The 21468-nt window shown below is 43.1% G+C and overlaps 1 protein-coding gene across 2 annotated transcripts in view; it reads right to left on the reverse strand.

The window, feature by feature from the left end:
- The window catches only part of ABHD12 (abhydrolase domain containing 12, lysophospholipase), a 94982-nt gene that overhangs the window by 37543 nt on the left and 35971 nt on the right, over positions 1–21468 (reverse strand). The gene's annotated exons all lie outside the window — the stretch shown is intronic.

The raw sequence follows: 21468 nt of genomic DNA on the forward strand, positions 1-21468 counted from the left end.
TAGGTCTTCACAATCACAATCCCCAAAACACGAGTCCTTTCACTTGTAAACTGTAAAGGGGACTTGAAGTATTGTGAGGGAGATTTATCAAAGCTTGGAGATCGAGAAAGTACCAACCAATCAGCTCCTCACTCGTAAAATGACAAAGGCTGATTAATTAGTACTTTATCTCTCTCCCCTTATATGTGTGATAGACAGAGATAAGGTAGCAAAGTTGCATACAGCTAAAAAATTGAAAGCAGGCATCCCCAAATCACTGTAATGGGGCCTACACACGGGGTGATTTCAGGGCACTTTCTATAGGCCCATACACACGGGGTGATTTCAGGGCACTTTCTAAGGGATCTGACTAATATGCCCCTACATCCCTCAGTGTGTGATAGCTCTGCGCATCGCTAGCACTCGGCGATTAAGATCCAGCATGCTGGCTACATCTAGTTATATCACCGGTCAGGGTCAGTGTTCTGGAAAACACTGGAACTGACAGATCGCTCAGCACACATCCCATGTGTAGGCCCCTATAAGTCTTTAGATAAAGGAGTCGCAGTCTCAGAAGTGTAATGGGGTGTACACACGCTTAGATTCGATTCTGCTTTTAGAGGCAAAATCGAAACTAAAAATCGAACAGTGTTTAGTTGCATTCGATGCAGGTTCGATCCTGACGCTCGGCCGTGGCAACGGGATGGAAAGCAGAGATAGAGACTTGGCAGTCAAGTCTGTTTCTGTTTCGATCTCCAGATAAAATGCAGTTCCATGCAGCAACCCCCCCCCCCGCCCCTTTGATGCCAGCACCCATCGATATTGTATCGATATCATCGGCCGCCGGATCTTCAGCACAGAAAATGGAATTCTTCACTGTGAAAAGACAACATGTGAACAAGAGTACCAGAAAGCTGGTGGCCATGTACGAAAGCTACTCAATCACATAATCAGGGAAACATCAAAACACGGATTGATCTTCAGAGAGTTAAATGAACAATTCTTATATACATGGATGGTTTGATTGGTAAAATACAGCAGCATGTTCTCGCATTGATCCTGCCCTACTGAAGTATGGACAGACATCATATGCACAAACCATGTCTAACGGGTCTACCTCTTTTCTACATCAATCTAAGTATTTTTGGTATCTAGCAACGTCTAATGAAAAGCAGCGGGTGTGAGGGATGCAGTCACAGAAGATGATCCTCTTTGCTTCTAATATAAAAGTAGTTGGTGGAATTTAATCTTCTGTTGAAAAAATAGGTCACATCATTAACAAAAAAATCCTGTTACAGTCCTTCCATGTCCGTCCCCAGTGTCTGAACAGACGCTTCACCCTGTACCACTTGTTTCACTAAAGCCCTGTCTGAATAATTGCAGTGTACACCCATAGAAAAAACTCCTACACTATCGGGATCTCAAGACATAGTAACCAGCGACTATTAGCCTTAAAAACTTTCAACATTTTATTTAACAGAATATGAAAAATCACATTTTTCATAAAAATACAGATTATATATATATATATATATATATATATATATATATATATATATATATATATATATATATATATATATATATATGACTCCCTATAGCATAAACCCTTCAACCTTTCAAAGACCCAACTAAAAGGCTGTGTGCACTGTGGAGGGGGTGCAACCAAATGTACCAAGTAGCAGCAATCACATTGCCTGTCGTTACTCCCCCTCACACCCCTCTGCAGAGATCACCAAGCAATCATTTATACAGCACTTTCTTCAGAGGAAAGTTGAGCCTGTCCAACAATCTGATGCAACCAATTCTGAGCGGAAGAACTAAAAAAGGACACATTGTCCTGGTTCCTCATACAACTGATCAATGTTGTTTCATCGATGAAATGGATTTACACAGGGCCGGCGCCACCACTAGGCAAATCTAGGCATTTGCCTAGGGCGCCGGCCACTGGAGGGCGGTATTTTGCCCCCCCCTTGCCGCCCGGGTACCTGTCCTGCGGCGTATATGTGTGTAAAAGCTGGCGGCAGCGGGGGGTCCCTGCAGTCAATAAGAAATAACAAGCGATATCCGCCGGGCTATGCGGAAGCGCTTCTGTTTTGGAAACACTGGCTGCACGCTGATTGGCTGAGATTCAGCCAATCAGCATGCGCCGTGCGGCCAGTGTTTCCAAAACAGAAGCGCTTCCGCATAGCCCGGCGGATAGCGCTTGTTATTTCTTATTGACTGCAGGGACCCCCCGCTGCCGCCGCCAGCTTTACAGCGCCGCAGGACAGGTTTCCCGGGCGGTAGACACCGGGGCGCCCCCACCCCGACTTGCCTGGGGCGCTCTGGTGCCTTGCACCGGCCCTGAATTTACATACCATAAATCAGACAAATCTCCTTCTCCCTTGGACTATAATTTGCGTGAATAGGCGAGAGAAAGAAGGTTGCTGTACGCACATCAATGATGGGTCAGCCGAGAGGTCATTACAGCTCAGCACTGCAGGAAGATCACAGTGATGATGTTTAGACTGGATAAGCACATAATGCTACTGAGAGAGTTTGCAGCACTGAAAAGGGAACACAACCTGCTGTCTGATATATACAGAGAGGGCTCCTGACATTAATTACTCAGATGACAAAGATATATACGGCTTTATAATGTATGGATCACCCCCAATGTGTCCGGGGTCACATCAACTCTATTGCTAGTGTTGTTTGTGCATGAACAGTGGGAAACAATACATTAGACACACATTATTCCAGCCTCCTAGTAATAATCCCTGTCAAGGCCCCAGGACCTTTGTTGGATCCACAAAACTCCAGTTCAGTGAACCTAGCAACTAGCATCTTTTAAAAGCCGTGCGGTTCCTCTTCCCTGCCTGAGGAGTCGCTCCCTGCTGTGGTGCTTCCATCAGTGTAGTCTGTATTTCAGCACTGATATACTGATCGTACTTGTGCTAGAAGCACCACAGCAGAGAATGGCACCCCAGGCAGTGAAGAGGAACTGCACAGGTTATAAAGAGGCAGGGTGCTAGAATAACCAATAGTCTCCCCATGTGGATGGGCCAGTTTAAAAGAAAAAAAAAAGGATTGGGGGAAACGATTTGGGCATTGCGGAGCGGCAAAGTGCCCATGAAAAGTCTATATAGGAGAAGAGTGCATTTTGGATAACGATAGATCATTCATCTGATCTACATAACGCATGTAGTTCAGTGTCAGACCTGGTGTGTGCAAATGGATTCAATTTCCGATTATGTAAATTGCCCTTTGCGATGACAATGAATAAGAGTCAAGGATAGATACTTGCCCAAGTCAGAATACACCTACCAGAACCTTTCTTTTTACATAGCATGCGGCACGTGTCCCTATCTCAAGCAGGATTCTGTTACAGTAAAAAATTCATGAAATGAAGGCGCACCAAATAACCATCGATTTAGATGGGTCTCCTCTAGTAATCGTTTACAAGGCATTTATCATCTCTGGTCAGGCTGATACTTTATATTAATTACCTGTAAGGTATTGCAGATTGTCATCAGTTTAATTGGTTGGGGAACAGCCGGTTTTAGACCCCGCTACATAGAATTAATGGAATAAAGATGAGGCATCTTTCTGGTCTACTCTACAATTAATTTATTCCCCCCCCCCATCTGCATTCATCCCAGTGCTACCAACACTTGGATAAGTGTAAAATACTGTACAGTTTTCCACACAAGTGTCAGCATAAGGCAGGATTTGTCTGTAATGTGCAGTCCTCTTCCTATCATCCGACACGACTGCCAGTCTTATAGCATTCTGCTACTCTGCTTAAAAGATAGGGATAATGTTACCTTATTGGGTGAGGTGTTTGGTTTGTTATGTGTGTTATCCCTTGCTCTCTCTCGCGCTCACCCTCCCATCTTTTGCTCCCTCCTCTTTCTATTTCTCTTCTTCCTATCTCTCTTTTAAGACTCTCCTGGTGCAGGAAAAAGGGGCCATCTTCCACGTTTTACAATCCAGCACCCCCTACCTCCTACGACCCAGAAATTGTGCCCACACAAACGCTTGGACATCCTCAAAACTTCCCCAAAGATGCTACAACAACTTTAGTTGCAACTAGGGTGCCAATCTGCGGGATCCCGGTATTTGTTCCCAAAATGTCCAGATTTCAATTTGTCTAATTTCGGGAATAGACTATGCATGCACCACTGCACCTCCGAAACCCACCACTGCCAGACATCTCTTGGCAGCACACAAGCACCAATAGCGTCACAGCCACCAACTGCCTCCACTCTGCTGCCTGCCCAGCTTCCCCAAGTAAGTTAAAGTGGGGGATGGGGGCATTTTTCTTTTAGGGATGACAATACCAGGATTGAGCATTTTTCAATCCCGGTTCCCAGGATTTAAAAAAAAAAAAAAATGGGCATCCCTAGTTACAACCCTGAAACACCTTAAAAGCAGAATTTTGTGCAGAGCAATTTTGTTGTCAAATGCAATAAGAAAATGTTGTTACAAAGCAAACACTTCCAAACAAACATCCTAAACATTGTTGGTTTTCGCCAAAATCACATCCTAAAGTACAAAAAGTATGTGCAGTACCTACATTTTGACCTAAACTGCATCGTCTATAGATCAAATTGCATGTTATTGTAGTATATCGATGCAATCTAGTTCAAAAACGCACGGAGCACATCGCACCGTGTAAGGGCACCTTAAGAAAAGCAATTACAATTTTCACATTATGGGGGAAATTGGTACTTATGTAGTATCTGGGCTGCCGATTTTCTGATTGTATGCCTTACCTTAAGGCATACAATCAGATGCGATTCGACGCGATTTCAGCAAAATTGCATCGAATCGCATGCAATGCGATGCGTTGCGGTTTTGTATAGGATTCAATGTTAACAAGGTCCTGTTCATTTCCCCACTATCCAAGTGGGCATAGAGTTGATGTTATAAAGCGCAGCGAGCCACCGAGCCCAAAGCGTGGCGAGCGAAGCAAGCCCCGCGAGGGGACGCAGATTTCTTAAAAAGTATTCTGTGTCCGCTCGCCACGCTTCGGGCTCGGTGGCTCGCTACGCTCACCACAGGTTTATATCCAACTCCATGCCCACTAGGATAGTGGGGAAAGGAAAAGGACCCCTTTTTCCCATTGAATTCTATGTTAAAATGGACTCATTTGGTCGCATGCGATGCTACCGATCCGACCCGATTTCTAAATCGGACGCCCAGATACTACATAAGTACCGGGAAATTTACTAAAGGAAATTTACTATCCCGAAAATACGGCTATTCGTATTGGTAGCACATCAATACGAATAGCCGTATTTTCGGGATAGTAAATGTCAAAAATAAGTGTATTTCTAAATACAAATACACCTATTTTTTTTTACAAATTTCCTTTAGTAAATTTCCCCCTATACGTCACAGAGAACAAGCCCATTCAGCTGACAGGAATTGTGATTTTTACAATACTCATGCTCTATAGCCAAGCATTTGTCATAGTGTGAGCACAACTGTGGCAGACTTGCTTGGGACCCTGCATCAGCACCTGTGTGGGGCAGGGAGCAAAGCTCTTCAGTAGGGGTAGAAACATACGAATTTCCTTAATAAAGGAATGTCATTAAAAGAGTCCGGGTCAGACTGAAGTAAACAGATAGCAACATCACAGGTCTCAGGTTCCTTTTACTGGAAGTATACATTGCAAAGTGACGTGTGTACTAGGATACTGCAATGAGGAATATGGACCTTTTTTGTGTATATGTATTTTTTCCCAATCAAATAATCCTAATTTAAATGAGCTGTTCTCTATAGTAGGGTGATCATTACATGAACATGACAATGGAAATCAAGTTGGTCTTGTACAAGGTCACACTGGCTCATTTCTCAGCATGAAAGGTTGTGAAAATGTAGTCATACCTTTTTCACACTCCAGTTTATAGTACAAGAATGCCTGCAAAGCCCTCTCTTCTTCCATGAGCCCCAGTCCAGTCCATCCTAAATTCTCACACAATGATAAGCAGGGACAGGCTGGGCTGAGTATATTGCCCCCCACAAACACTACAAGCCGAAACACTGGCTGCCCTTCCAAATCCAATAGAAGCTTCTTACGCTCACTTACAAAGACCTTGCCCATTCCTAACCCGTTAACATATTTGACCCAATCTCCCTGTACACTCGCACCCAACTTTTTCACTTCACAAATACATGCCAACTAATTACTTCATCCCATTCCTGCTTTCAAGCTGTTGGCTGTGGTGCCCCATACCTCTCAGTCAGAGTCTCCAACTTAAATAACATTAAGCTCCACTACATTCACTCCACGGATCATACCTGCTGCATGTATGATCAGTCAGCTTTGCTTGCGGTCGTAAGCAGATCATATGTGCTTTTCATAGCACACACACGGCGTTCTAGTGTATGGCCAGCTAAACTTGCTATTTTTTGCTTTACTCCCACATTAGAATCAGGCCCTAAACTGCCTTAATAATTAAATGGGCGTTCTGTGCAGAAATCCAACTGTTCTGGGTGCCCATTAATCATCGCATCTGTCCCACACAATCAGACTGGGTTTAGTCATGTACAGATGTGTCCTCATTTATCTTTACCGCAGTCATGCCAAACAGCCTCTCTGGGCATTGCCAGGTCATGTGGGAATCTTCATGCTTCTCTGTGTGTGTATATGCACAAAGCGATTTTCTGGATTTGTATACAATGTAGCAGCTTTTTTCCAAATCCTGTTCTGCTCCTTATACAGACTCCGTAACATACAAGTGTCCTATATCAAATTAATCAGCATAGTCTTGTGTGTCCTAATTGCACTGCATGTTTTTGCCAAAAAAAAATACCAGACTTTGCAGCGTTGTACGGGACATAACTGCACAAAAAACATATACGGTACTGGTTTCCTAGCACGGCGCCCACGATTTTAATCTTATGCCATCGTTTTGATCGCATCGCATGTGACCAGATCGCATGCGATGCGATCAAAACGATATTTTAATTGTACATGCACCCTAATGGGTGATTACTATGTTATATGCACTCCCATTGTTAACGCCACTATGAACGCAAACCCTAAGCGTGCCGAGCGCAGCGGTACGCGTCCTCCGACCTTTTTATACCCCCACTATCCACGTCGTCGTGGAGTTGATTTTATATAGTGTGGTGAGCGCAGCGAGCCACCGAGCCCGAAGCGTGGCGAGCACAGTGAGGATGCGGATAATTTCACATGTATTCAGCGTCGGGCTCAGTGGCTCGCCACACTATATAAAGTCAGCTCCACGCCGACGTGGATAGTGGGGGTATGAAAAGGGCAGAGGATGCGTACCGCCGCCGCTCGCCCCGCTTCGGGTTGGCATTGATAGTGTGTGTGTGGGGGGGGGGGGTGTCCGGGGGTGCTTTTAACATTGTAATCAACCATCAGGGTGCCTGTACAATGTAAAATCGGGTGTAATCGCGTTGCATCGCATGCCATTGTAATGGCATCGATGCGACGCGATGTTAAAATTGTATAGGAAGCTCTTAAAACCCTAATATCGGGTCAGATTGGGTCCCATCACATACCTTAACTAATAGTATGCAATGGGACCCGACAGGCGCTGTGCTACGAAACAAGTACCGAACATACACCTGGGCCAGCTCTGTAGTGCAGGAATGCAGCATGTGTAGTCGTGTGTCTACGATGTTACCTAGTTGATCGGGTACTGTAACAGTGTCACAGACAGCTGTCTGTGGGCCTAGTTGCATGCAGAACAGTGAGTTTGCAGGGAGAATTTATCTTATCAAAATTGTGTTAACAACATTTTTGTTATGTCTTTGTTTATTTAATCCATTATTTAAAATCACCCAGTCTACCAGAACAGGTTATTTGTGATCTAAAGATTAATTCACAAAGGCAGTCTTACCAATGCAAACAATACTATGCAACCGCTATCTGTATTTACAGACAAAAAGTTTTTCTGTGGGTTCATCCTACTTTCACTGCTAAGTCAGACTACTAAGACAACCTACTACCGCACCCCCCCCCCCCCCCAACCCCTTCTCAATAGTTGCGACCGGAACGCCAGCTATTGTGATTTCGACGTTGGTGCATGGTGCATTTATTTTGATATTTTAACTGCCCGCATCCCGATCGAGTGATAATGCCACTGACAATCACATTATTACAGTCCCCATATTTGCCCCTTGGGCTTCTGGAAGGGGAAGTCCAAAACGTAGTATATATAAAACAGGTAGCAGAAGAGCTCCCCCGCAGCACAGAGGAGAAAGCCTTCCCCAGATCAATGGTCACAGGCACTCTTCCCACCAGCTACAGCTGTTCTTAGTAGCACTTTTTCCCTGTACACACAGTGAAATATTGGGTAATGGCCAATTTTGACTAAGCGATTTTGTCTAACAAATGATAGTCTATGATCTAGTGGTCGAAATTGCATTGCCTGCACGGTCTATCTAAGCTAGGAGATACCGACTTAGAGTTGGTTTCTAAAGGGGTGTTTTTGCCCAGCGTGTTTGCACAGCGATGATCGCTTAAATTGTTGGGCGCTTTTCCCCCTGCCCAGCGATTTTCGGTGCTGTGATCGGCTTTCCATAGCATCATGCTATGGAAAGCTGTTCCGTCTGCTGGTAATAGCCGCAGATGAAAGTCAGCCTTCGGTGTTGTGGGAGCGCACATTAGCGTTCACACTGGGCGGCTTTTGAGCTGAAAGCAGCTCAAATGGTGAAACTGGGCTGCTACAGATAAAAATCACGCCGTGTGTATGGGCTTTAAGCCGGAGAAACACTGGGAGATTTTGTCTAACCTTCTAGGAGATTTTCATGCCATCGTGTGTACACCTCTTTATTAGATTGTGAGATCATACGGGCAATCTTTACCTTATACTTTAAATCATTGCACAAAATAGGTTTGTTAGGACTCCCTCAATGTACAGCACAGTGTATTATTTTAGTACTGACTTATTACATAAACAACAACAATAATACATACTCTGAGAACAAAGCTGTAGTTACAGAGCAAGATATTAAATTTGGCCAATGTTTCTTGCATTCTCCACACCGGTTTAATCATTAATCTGAGAGCTACAAGGTTTATTCGTATTGGAGTCTTCAGGGGTCCTTAACTGCGTCTAATAGAGATATTTACAGCTACATAATGTAGAGCAATGTTCCTCTGGGAGGCTCTGCTGTCTGTATGCCAAGTGAAAGCATGGCACACCCTCATTACCACACAGATTATACAGCAAATAAGCACGGTGCAGGCTGCTCTCTCAGTGACTAACAAGCAGCACAGCAATCGGGAATATACAAGAGCCACTACAGATGTGCACGGTTTACAGTCTACAGCAGTGATGGGCAACCTTTACCAACTCATGGCAAACCAAACAATATTTTAAAGCTAGACAAAAAGATATTATCTCCCAGCACTTTTGCGCCTCAACCCTTCCACATGTATATATAAAGTAAGTGAATTTCACAATAAAATCTTATCTTATGATCCAAATGGTCGTGTACTCCTTTTCTGTTCAGGTATCTCCAATAAGTATCATGCATAAAAGAGATATAAACATACCATCATAGCGTAAACAGATTTAATAACATATGGGTACACATACAAAAGAAAGATAAAATATCCTTTTGCAAAAGGACTGGTTACACAATTACCATATGAAATGGAGAACTTCAATTTGAAAGTTCTCTAAAAACACATATATATATATATATATATATATATATATATGACCAGGGAACCACTTCAGAGATGTAATAAGTAGGAGTGTCAGCAAATTACCAGATGTAGTTGAGAACTAGTAGCCAACTAAGTTCTCAAAATGGGCAAGATGTGCGACTCAGCGCTGGTCCTGGACTCCTGCAGTAAGTCCTTGGGCAGCGTTACCTCCGTCCTATTTCTGCTCCAATAGTGGGTCCTCCGTGGTCCTCTCCAATGACTGGCCGACGCGTTTCGACCACAACTGTGGTCTTTATCAAGGCTGTGAAGTGATCTGAATGAGTCCCCTCCGGCAATATTTAAAGTCCTGCATAGTTGCCGGTTATCCAATCAGGGAAGTTGTTACCCTCGCGTCAGCGCTATGACGCGTCTGACGCTGCGGCGGTCACGTGACCCGCTCCTGCCGGTCCGTCCGCTGATACGCTAGATGGATTACCAGCGTGTGGGCGCGTTCTTCCCTCATCAAAGATGGCCGATTCCCGCTGATACGCTAGATGGATTACCAGCGTGTGGGCGCGTTCTTCCCTCATCAAAGATGGCCGATTCCCGACTTCCGGATTACAATAGCTCTGACTACGGGACAGATTCTAACGTGACGCCCGCATGATCTGGGTCACGTGATCGCTGCAGTCAGCAAATGAAAACCAGAATATGATGTTATTAGCGGTCGCCATAGCAACCCTTCTCCTGGGTCTCCTCCTCCTGGGTCTCCTCCTCCTGGGTCTCCTCCTCCTCTTTCATCTAAATAAATAGTCAGATATAAAAATACACATTAAAAATCCACATTAAAAAACGGTAATCTATATAAATACTTTGTTTAAAAAGGACCATATAAAAAAAGATTTATAAAAAGATGATAATTATATTCCACTGAATCAAAAGTGACATGTGCAAAGCGAGTGGGGAAGAAAAGAGAAAGGAAATTACAAAAACCATTTTAACTCAAAAATCGGCGTTCAAGCCACCAGGTATTAAAGTGCCATATTCGTAGATTAATTGCATTTCTTTCTTTGCTAGTAGTGATGCAGTATCCTTATGTCTCATGCTGTTTCTCACTAGTTTGATACCAGCAAAGCTTTTAATTGAGTCGGTGGAGCAATTGTGTTTTAATTTAAAATGGTGAGATAGTGCATGAGTCTCCACCCCTTTCCTTATGTTTCTAAGGTGTTCCCCCATTCTTACTTTTAGGGGCCTAGAGGTTCTACCAATATACACTAGCTCGCATGTACATTTGATCATATACACAATATTGCTTGTATGACAAGTTATGAACTCCTGTATGACAGATTCCTTCCCATTGATCATGGCTTTTTCTATTTTACTGCCGCCCTCTCCTTTTATCCCTCGGCATCCCACGCATATCCCACATCTGTGGAAACCTTTTGTTCTTGTATATCCCTCCCGTTGTTTTGGGAGAAAGGCACTGCTCACAAGATTGTCCTTCAGGTTTGGGGCTTTCCTGTATATAAACGCTGGATTCTCAGGTAATACAGATTTCAGTATAGGGTCTTTTTTCAGGACCTTCCAATGCTTTCGGAAGGATTTCTCTATAACTTTATGTTGTACATTATAGCCTGAAATAAATGCCCAATCATATTTGTTATCTTTAATTTTCGTTTTATTTCCCCTAGATAGTAGCATTTGTCTATCTGTGTCTTCCACTTGTGTCACTGCTTTCTCTACAAGATCATTTCTGTATCCACATTCATGAAATTTCTTCGTGAGGCCCTGTGCTTGTTCCTGATAGGTGCCATTGTTTGTACAGTTACGTTTGAGCCGTTTTAATTGGCCACTCGGAATGGAGTTAAGCCAATTAAGATGGTGACAACTATCGTAGTTGATGTAAGAGCCTGAATCAGTTGGTTTATAAAATGTTTTGGTGCATAATTTGCCCTCGTCAGGGAAAATTGTTAAATCCAAAAAGTCAACACTACTAGTGCTTATATTAAATGAGAATTCTATATTCCAAGAATTCTCATTTAGAGAGGTACAGAAGGTGTCCAACGACTCCCTATCACCGTGCCAAATAAAGAGCACGTCGTCAATGTACCTCTTCCAGGCCACCAGGTTCGCCCCATGTCTCTCCTTTGGCCAAATACATTCTAGCTCCCAGTCACCCATGAATATATTGGCATAACTAGGGGCGAACCTGGTGCCCATTGCAGTGCCGTTGCGCTGCAAATAGAATGTCACATTAAAAAGGAAATAGTTGTTGGACAGTATAAAGCAGTGGTGGGGAACCTCAGGCCCGGGGGCCGTATGCGGCCCCCGTAGCCGGTCTGAGTGGCCCTCCTACCCACCCAGCAGCTTTGCCGGGAGTCAAGTACAGGGGACTTCTCGCGAGAGGTCGGTAGTTCTTGCGAGATTCCTCTTAATTAACAGCAGCCGGAGACTGTCAGTCCTATTCAGCGGCAGCTGCCGGAGCGTGTGATGGCTGCAGCAGGACAATTTGTAAGAGAAATTTTTACATATGGCCCCCGAAGGATTTTTCCACCATACAATTGGCCCTTGGCACAAAAAAGGTTCCCCACCCCTGGTATAAAGGATACCCCTTCTTTAATGAGTTCCTTTACCTGTGGATTTAGGTCGCTTTTTTCTAAGAAATCCGTGACCGCCTGTATTCCTTTCTCGTGTTCAATAATAGTGTATAAGGACTTCACATCTGCAGTCACGAGGAACATTCCCTCCTCCCACTGGACCGTGGGTAGGAACCTAAGGACGTCCCCCGTGTCCTGCAGATGTGAGTCATTTAGTAGCACCAATGGTTTCAAAACGTGATCAATGAATTCGGATAAATTCGCTGTGACCGAGTTTATACCCGCCACAATTGGGCGTCCCGGGGGATTTTTTGGACCTTTGTGCACTTTTGGCAACAAATAGATCACTGGAATTGTGATTTCTGTTGGAACAAGAAATTTTTCTTCATTCTCGCATAAAGTGCCATTTAGTACATATTTCTTGACTAATTTCTCTAGATCTTTCTGAATCATATTTGAAGGATCTGTTTTAAGTTTTTTATATGTCAGAGAGTCGTCAAGGTGAGTGCTAACTGCTTTTTCATACCATAAACGATCCATTAAAACCACCCCCCCACCTTTATCTGTTGGTTTTATGATTAAATCCGAATTCTTTTTCAGTCCTTCTAGGGCCTTTCTCTCATTAAAAATTAAATTGCGTTGGAATTTTTCTGATTTTATGTCTCTCAGATCATCCTGTACTAGTGCACTAAAGGAATCAATAAAACTGCCCTTGACATGGGCCGGAAAAAATACTGATTTAGGTTTGAAAGATGTGAGTGGTGGCTCTTCATTTGTAGCACCTGGGTTATTTTCTTTCATTAGAAAGAATTTTTTTATACACAGTTTCCTGATGTACTTGTTAATGTCAACAAATGTGGAGAATTTATTGACAGGAACGGATGGAGCATACTTTAGGCCTCTTTTGAGTACCTTTTCTTCATAAATATTCAGTTTATGGGAGCTAATGTTAAAGATTTTTACACCTTTTTCGTCTGGATTAGAGACTGATTCACCAATAGGGTTTTGTTTTTTCTTCTTTTTCTTTTTTTTACCACATTTTTTCTCTAATTGACGCTTCCCCCTTCTCCCCCTATGTGTTCTTTTTCCGATCCTTATCGGTTGTGTCCCCTCTCTCTGTGATGGGAGTGAAGTTGGCCCCTCTCTAAAAAAAAGGGGTTCCACATTTTCTGTCTGGAGGGGAGAGAATCTGTTCCTATCCCCTGTACGCCACCCACCATTTTGGGCTGTATCTCTGTTAAATGGACGTCTATTATAGTTGTTATGTTTCCAATTCTCTCTATAGCCCCCATTAGGTTCCCTATATGTCTCTCTTTGTCTGAATTCCGTTCTCTGTGGTTTTATGTTTCTATTAGGGTAATAGATATTAGGTCTTCTATTAATCTCTTGACGTGATCTGGATCTGTCCCTTCTGGGACTTCTTTTGTAATTCACCCTATTATATCTATTATCAGACTGATTTCTAACATAGTTCATCCCACGTTTTTTTCTCCTAATCTCTAGGAGAAAAAAACGTGGGATGAACTATGTTAGAAATCAGTCTGATAATAGATATAATAGGGTGAATTACAAAAGAAGTCCCAGAAGGGACAGATCCAGATCACGTCAAGAGATTAATAGAAGACCTAATATCTATTACCCTAATAGAAACATAAAACCACAGAGAACGGAATTCAGACAAAGAGAGACATATAGGGAACCTAATGGGGGCTATAGAGAGAATTGGAAACATAACAACTATAATAGACGTCCATTTAACAGAGATACAGCCCAAAATGGTGGGTGGCGTACAGGGGATAGGAACAGATTCTCTCCCCTCCAGACAGAAAATGTGGATCCCCTTTTTTTAGAGAGGGGCCAACTTCACTCCCATCACAGAGAGAGGGGACACAACCGATAAGGATCGGAAAAAGAACACATAGGGGGAGAAGGGGGAAGCGTCCATTAGAGAAAAAATGTGGTAAAGAAAAAGAAGAAAAAACAAAACCCTATTGGTGAATCAGTCTCTAATCCAGACGAAAAAGGTGTAAAAATCTTTAACATTAGCTCCCATAAACTGAATATTTATGAAGAAAAGGTACTCAAAAGAGGCCTAAAGTATGCTCCATCCGTTCCTGTCAATAAATTCTCCACATTTGTTGACATTAACAAGTACATCAGGAAACTGTGTATAAAAAAATTCTTTCTAATGAAAGAAAATAACCCAGGTGCTACAAATGAAGAGCCACCACTCACATCTTTCAAACCTAAATCAGTATTTTTTCCGGCCCATGTCAAGGGCAGTTTTATTGATTCCTTTAGTGCACTAGTACAGGATGATCTGAGAGACATAAAATCAGAAAAATTCCAACGCAATTTAAGTTTTAATGAGAGAAAGGCCCTAGAAGGACTGAAAAAGAATTCGGATTTAATCATAAAACCAACAGATAAAGGTGGGGGGGTGGTTTTAATGGATCGTTTATGGTATGAAAAAGCAGTTAGCACTCACCTTGACGACTCTCTGGCATATAAAAAACAAAACAGATCCTTCAAATAAGATTCAGAAAGATCTAGAGAAATTAGTCAAGAAATATGTACTAAATGGCACTTTATGCGAGAATGAAGAAAAATTTCTTGTTCCAACAGAAATCACAATTCCAGTGATCTATTTGTTGCCAAAAGTGCACAAAGATCCAAAAAATCCCCCGGGACGCCCAATTGTGGCGGGTATAAACTCGGTCACAGCGAATTTATCCGAATTCATTGATCACTTTTTGAAACCATTGGTGCTACTAAATGACTCACATCTGCAGGACACGGGGGACGTCCTTAGGTTCCTACCCACGGTCCAGTGGGAGGAGGGAATGTTCCTCGTGACTGCAGATGTGAAGTCCTTATACACTATTATTGAACACGAGAAAGGAATACAGGCGGTCACGGATTTCTTAGAAAAAAGCGACCTAAATCCACAGGTAAAGGAACTCATTAAAGAAGGGGTATCCTTTATACTGTCCAACAACTATTTCCTTTTTAATGGGACATTCTATTTGCAGCGCAACGGCACTGCAATGGGCACCAGGTTCGCCCCTAGTTATGCCAATATATTCATGGGTGACTGGGAGCTAGAATGTATTTGGCCAAAGGAGAGACATGGGGCGAACCTGGTGGCCTGGAAGAGGTACATTGACGACGTGCTCTTTATTTGGCACGGTGATAGGGAGTCGTTGGACACCTTCTGTACCTCTCTAAATGAGAATTCTTGGAATATAGAATTCTCATTTAATATAAGCACTAGTAGTGTTGACTTTTTGGATTTAACAATTTTCCCTGACGAGGGCAAATTATGCACCAAAACATTTTATAAACCAACTGATTCAGGCTCTTACATCAACTACGATAGTTGTCACCATCTTAATTGGCTTAACTCCATTCCGAGTGGCCAATTAAAACGGCTCAAACGTAACTGTACAAACAATGGCACCTATCAGGAACAAGCACAGGGCCTCACGAAGAAATTTCATGAATGTGGATACAGAAATGATCTTGTAGAGAAAGCAGTGACACAAGTGGAAGACACAGATAGACAAATGCTACTATCTAGGGGAAATAAAACGAAAATTAAAGATAACAAATATGATTGGGCATTTATTTCAGGCTATAATGTACAACAAAGTTATAGAGAAATCCTTCCGAAAGCATTGGAAGGTCCTGAAAAAAGACCCTATACTGAAATCTGTATTACCTGAGAATCCAGCGTTTATATACAGGAAAGCCCCAAACCTGAAGGACAATCTTGTGAGCAGTGCCTTTCTCCCAAAACAACGGGAGGGATATACAAGAACAAAAGGTTTCCACAGATGTGGGATATGCGTGGGATGCCGAGGGATAAAAGGAGAGGGCGGCAGTAAAATAGAAAAAGCCATGATCAATGGGAAGGAATCTGTCATACAGGAGTTCATAACTTGTCATACAAGCAATATTGTGTATATGATCAAATGTACATGCGAGCTAGTGTATATTGGTAGAACCTCTAGGCCCCTAAAAGTAAGAATGGGGGAACACCTTAGAAACATAAGGAAAGGGGTGGAGACTCATGCACTATCTCACCATTTTAAATTAAAACACAATTGCTCCACCGACTCAATTAAAAGCTTTGCTGGTATCAAACTAGTGAGAAACAGCATGAGACATAAGGATACTGCATCACTACTAGCAAAGAAAGAAATGCAATTAATCTACGAATATGGCACTTTAATACCTGGTGGCTTGAACTCCGATTTTGAGTTAAAATGGTTTTTGTAATTTCCTTTCTCTTTTCTTCCCCACTCGCTTTGCACATGTCACTTTTGATTCAGTGGAATATAATTATCATCTTTTTATAAATCTTTTTTATATGGTCCTTTTTAAACAAAGTATTTATATAGATTACCGTTTTTTAATGTGGATTTTTAATGTGTATTTTTATATCTGACTATTTATTTAGATGAAAGAGGAGGAGGAGACCCAGGAGAAGGGTTGCTATGGCGACCGCTAATAACATCATATTCTGGTTTTCATTTGCTGACTGCGGCGATCACGTGACCCAGATCATGCGGGCGTCACGTTAGAATCTGTCCCGTAGTCAGAGCTATTGTAATCCGGAAGTCGGGAATCGGCCATCTTTGATGAGGGAAGAACGCGCCCACACGCTGGTAATCCATCTAGCGTATCAGCGGGAATCGGCCATCTTTGATGAGGGAAGAACGCGCCCACACGCTGGTAATCCATCTAGCGTATCAGCGGACGGACCGGCAGGAGCGGGTCACGTGACCGCCGCAGCGTCAGACGCGTCATAGCGCTGACGCGAGGGTAACAACTTCCCTGATTGGATAACCGGCAACTATGCGGGACTTTAAATATTGCCGGAGGGGACTCATTCAGATCACTTCACAGCCTTGATAAAGACCACAGTTGTGGTCGAAACGCGTCGGCCAGTCATTGGAGAGGACCACGGAGGACCCACTATTGGAGCAGAAATAGGACGGAGGTAACGCTGCCCAAGGACTTACTGCAGGAGTCCAGGACCAGCGCTGAGTCGCACATCTTGCCCATTTTGAGAACTTAGTTGGCTACTAGTTCTCAACTACATCTGGTAATTTGCTGACACTCCTACTTATTACATCTCTGAAGTGGTTCCCTGGTCATATTTATATATATGTGTTTTTAGAGAACTTTCAAATTGAAGTTCTCCATTTCATATGGTAATTGTGTAACCAGTCCTTTTGCAAAAGGATATTTTATCTTTCTTTTGTATGTGTACCCATATGTTATTAAATCTGTTTACGCTATGATGGTATGTTTATATCTCTTTTATGCATGATACTTATTGGAGATACCTGAACAGAAAAGGAGTACACGACCATTTGGATCATAAGATAAGATTTTATTGTGAAATTCACTTACTTTATATATACATGTGGAAGGGTTGAGGCGCAAAAGTGCTGGGAGATAATATCTTTTTGTCTATTGTGTATTCAGGAGGGGTGTGGAATCACCTCCACTTATCTCACCAGCAGATTTGCTGCCCACCTGGGAGCGCACTATTTGTGATTTTGAAACCTTTTTTTATAATATTTTAAAGCTGGCAAGGCACACTTTCTGTACCCCACAGGGAAAATATACACACACACACACACACAATCACATTGTTCCCCACCCTGACCCCATGGCACACCAACCGGTCGCCGCACACTGGTTGTAAAAGCCTAGTCTACATTAAACACCCACAAAACAAAGGCAGCGTAGGCAAAACATTGCTATGTGAATAAATACTTCTATATCACACTAACCCACTCTTATTATTCTCATGTGAATATTAACCCTTTCAGACTATATGGAATGTTACACAAGTGGGTTTCAGTACATACAAAAGGTGGCCATATACTTGGTCGGGGCATCGCATGCGGGCTCCCCGGTGGTTACATCACATAATATACTTTGTATGAGATGCCATTCACTGCCTAGGGATCCTATGTATCCTTGTTGCAGCTGTGACAGCCTCTGGATCCGATGCACACAGGACCGCGCATCTGCTCGGAATTTAAAAGCCATACGATGACACTTTTCAATACATCGGACCGATAAATCGTGTAAAAAGGTTGGTAGACGGCTCTATATATTGATATGCCTCCAATACCTAATGAAGGTGATAGAAGGATCATTAAAAACACTGCTTATGAAAAAAAAAAAAAAAAACAGGGAGGTTTCAAAAGAAATGCTTTCTGAGACAAAACTAGAAAAGCAGCTTCCTCTAATGGCACATAAACAGTTACACTAGTATGCAGACAAGAGGTAGCCTGTGCCAGTACAAAGAAAGCAGATAGGGAGCACTGAACTGAGCAAACAGTAATAACACTATGGCTAATGCATACATTTATTTCACCTTCACCACTTATAGATACTGCATGGAAAGGGAAAACAAGTACTGGACACATCTTAAGTACAACCTGACAAACCCATTATGGCAGGTCAATGTAAAAAGTAAAATGATTCGGCTTGGCCAGAAAGCAAAAAAAAAAAAAAAAATTAAATCAAAGTAAACATCGTAAGTAACGGTCTACCTACCCAGCACCCCACTGTCCCATTTGTGTACATGGCTGGCTTCTTAGATTCCCTGACAAGACTAAAAAAAAAAAAAAAAAAAAAAAAAAAGGAACACAACCATTACCCTCGTTCCTCTGAAGTATTTATAAGAGTTATATACAAATATATTTTGTGCAGCAAGTAACATGGCTGCAATAGGTGCTGACCATATTTCGCATCTACTCATTGCATTAATGATCTGGACAGTAAAAGCGGCTACATTTAGCTTATGACCACATGATATTAGATCAGTAGGCGAAGATGAAATAGGCATCCGTGACACACGTGTGACACGCGTGTTATTACGCATAGGGGCCACAGGGCATATCAGCCTGCAGGATACTGATACCAACCCTTGAGCCATGTACTCACTACGCCAGTGTTTTGCAACCACTGTGCCGTGGCACACTAGTGTGCCTTGAGCTGTTCTCAAGTGTGCCCCCAGATCTAGAGATGCCCAAACCAGTTTACAGCCACCACCAGCTCAACTGTTATTTACTACTCTCTTGTTTTCATGTAAAGGGCCAATGTATTTTATTGTTGTTACCTGTGGGGACCAGTGTGATTGTTTTTTATATGGCAGTCATAGTTTTTTTTTTTCCTGTGGGGGCCGATGTGTTTTGCCCTTTGGGGATCTCATGGTGTGCCTTGGCAATTTTGAAATCTTAGTGTGCCACTAGGTAAAAAGGTTGAAAATCACTGCATTACGCAATAAAGGCAGAGGACATGTGCAATAATGAGATCATTAACCAGGTTATCGTGAATACCGATCAGTGTGTGCACCCGTGGGGCGTTATCTACCTCCTTTCTTGTCTGTAAATACAGTTCAACTTTGCCTATGTCGTTTATGACTAGGGCCCAGATTTAGACTCAGTCGCTGTACTGCGAATTTAAAGCCTGAGCAATTATTGAATGAACACGCACGGTCCATAGTGCACATGTGCGAGCCATCCTTGCAATCACAGCCAGCAATGGCCATTTGCAAATTGACAGACGCTGGTGGGGGTGGGGTGTCTCGCTTTCCACATCAAGGAGGCGCATAGAGTAGCACAGATGCAAGAAAATTATTTTCTTCATCACAAGAAAACCTAGGCGCTTTGCGCTCCACATTCAGGCCCCGGTTGACTCGCCAACTATTGCTGCCCGCCGGGCGTGTGAACGCCCACCCCCGCTGGATGGCGATTGTCCCCGCAGGCCTGTGAATTAATGTTTTGCATAAACATCCATTTGCAGGCCAGCCCGAAATAATTTAACGGTCACAGACCATCGAATGATTTCTGCAGCGCACGCAATCTTAGACACTCTTTGGTGACTTGGAGCAGGGCACCCTGCTCCGAGAACAGGGCAGGCAGCTGATATCCAGATAAGAGCAGAAAAAAGGGATTCTGAGCGCAGATTGTGCACTGCAGCTGTCTCTAATTAAGGGGAATACCAAAAACCCTTAGAGAATTGGAGACAAATACAAAAGAAAATGGAAGCAGCGCTGTGCAAAATCAATTTCCTTATTTATTTAAAATATAAACCTTAACACTTTAAAAAAATATAATAATATGACTAAAAGTCAACAATATTAGCAGCCATCAACAAGATCGTAAATATTAAAGATCTGTAATCCCCTTTAGCTGGTTAGTAAAACGTAGTTAGTTGCATGCATGCAAAAGCGTTTGGAGGATTCAGTTTCTTCAGTGATCACTTATAACGTTTTTAAATGGTTAGTAACTTGGTAAATAATACAGTCCAGTCCCACCTATGTGCACATGGTATAATGGATATAATACTTATAGTGATCCAGACGCTGGGTGGGAGGAGGGCTGTCAGACCCCGGTGCCACTCTCCGACCGCTGGTGCTTTCCAGATAGATGCGGTCATGTCAAAGATTGTCCACCGGCTCTGAAAACGATAGCTGCCAAACAAAGAGTCCCCGTTTTCCCTCAACGCGTTTCTCCGCCTTATTTGGGTCTCAGCGGCTTCCTCAGGAGGTATCTGAGGAAGCCGCTGAGACCCAAATAAGGCGGAGAAACGCGTTGAAGATACTGTATGTATCTGTGAAGTAATTCTTCCTCACATTTCCCCTGAATCTTCCTCCCTCTAGTTTCAGTGCATGTCCTCGTGTTCTGCTGCTCCTCTTCCTGTGAAGAATGTCTCCCACCTGTACCTTGTTAAAACCCTTGATATATTTGAAAGTTTCTATCATGTCCCCCCTTTCCCTTCTCTGCTCTAAAGTATACATATTAAGATCTTTTAGTCTTTCCTGGTACGTTTTGTGATGTAGGCCATGCACTATTTTAGTTGCTCTTCTTTGTACAGTCTCTAATGTATTTATATCCTTCTGGAGATATGGCCTCCAGAACTGAACACAATACTCTAGGGCCCTTATTCTGATCTCGGCGGTACGGCCCGCGTGCGGCCGTACCGCCGATGTTTTCACTCTGCACATGCGCAGAGGTCACTCTGCGCATGTGCAGGCGAAATCGCAGCACAAAAAATGTATACGCCGCAAAGGGGGCGTATAGGGGCGTGAGGGGCTTAATAGCCTCATTACCCTATGCATACGCCCAGCGTTTCATGGGCGTTCCCATGCAAACGCGGGGCGTATGCATGGTAATGAGGCTATGACGCCAGTGATGGGGGCGGAAAGCTGACATCGCCGGATGTCAGCTCTCCGCCCCC

This window comes from Crinia signifera, chromosome 3 (assembly GCF_055691185.1).
Source record: "Crinia signifera chromosome 3, ASM5569118v1, whole genome shotgun sequence".
Lineage (NCBI taxonomy): Eukaryota > Metazoa > Chordata > Amphibia > Anura > Myobatrachidae > Crinia > Crinia signifera.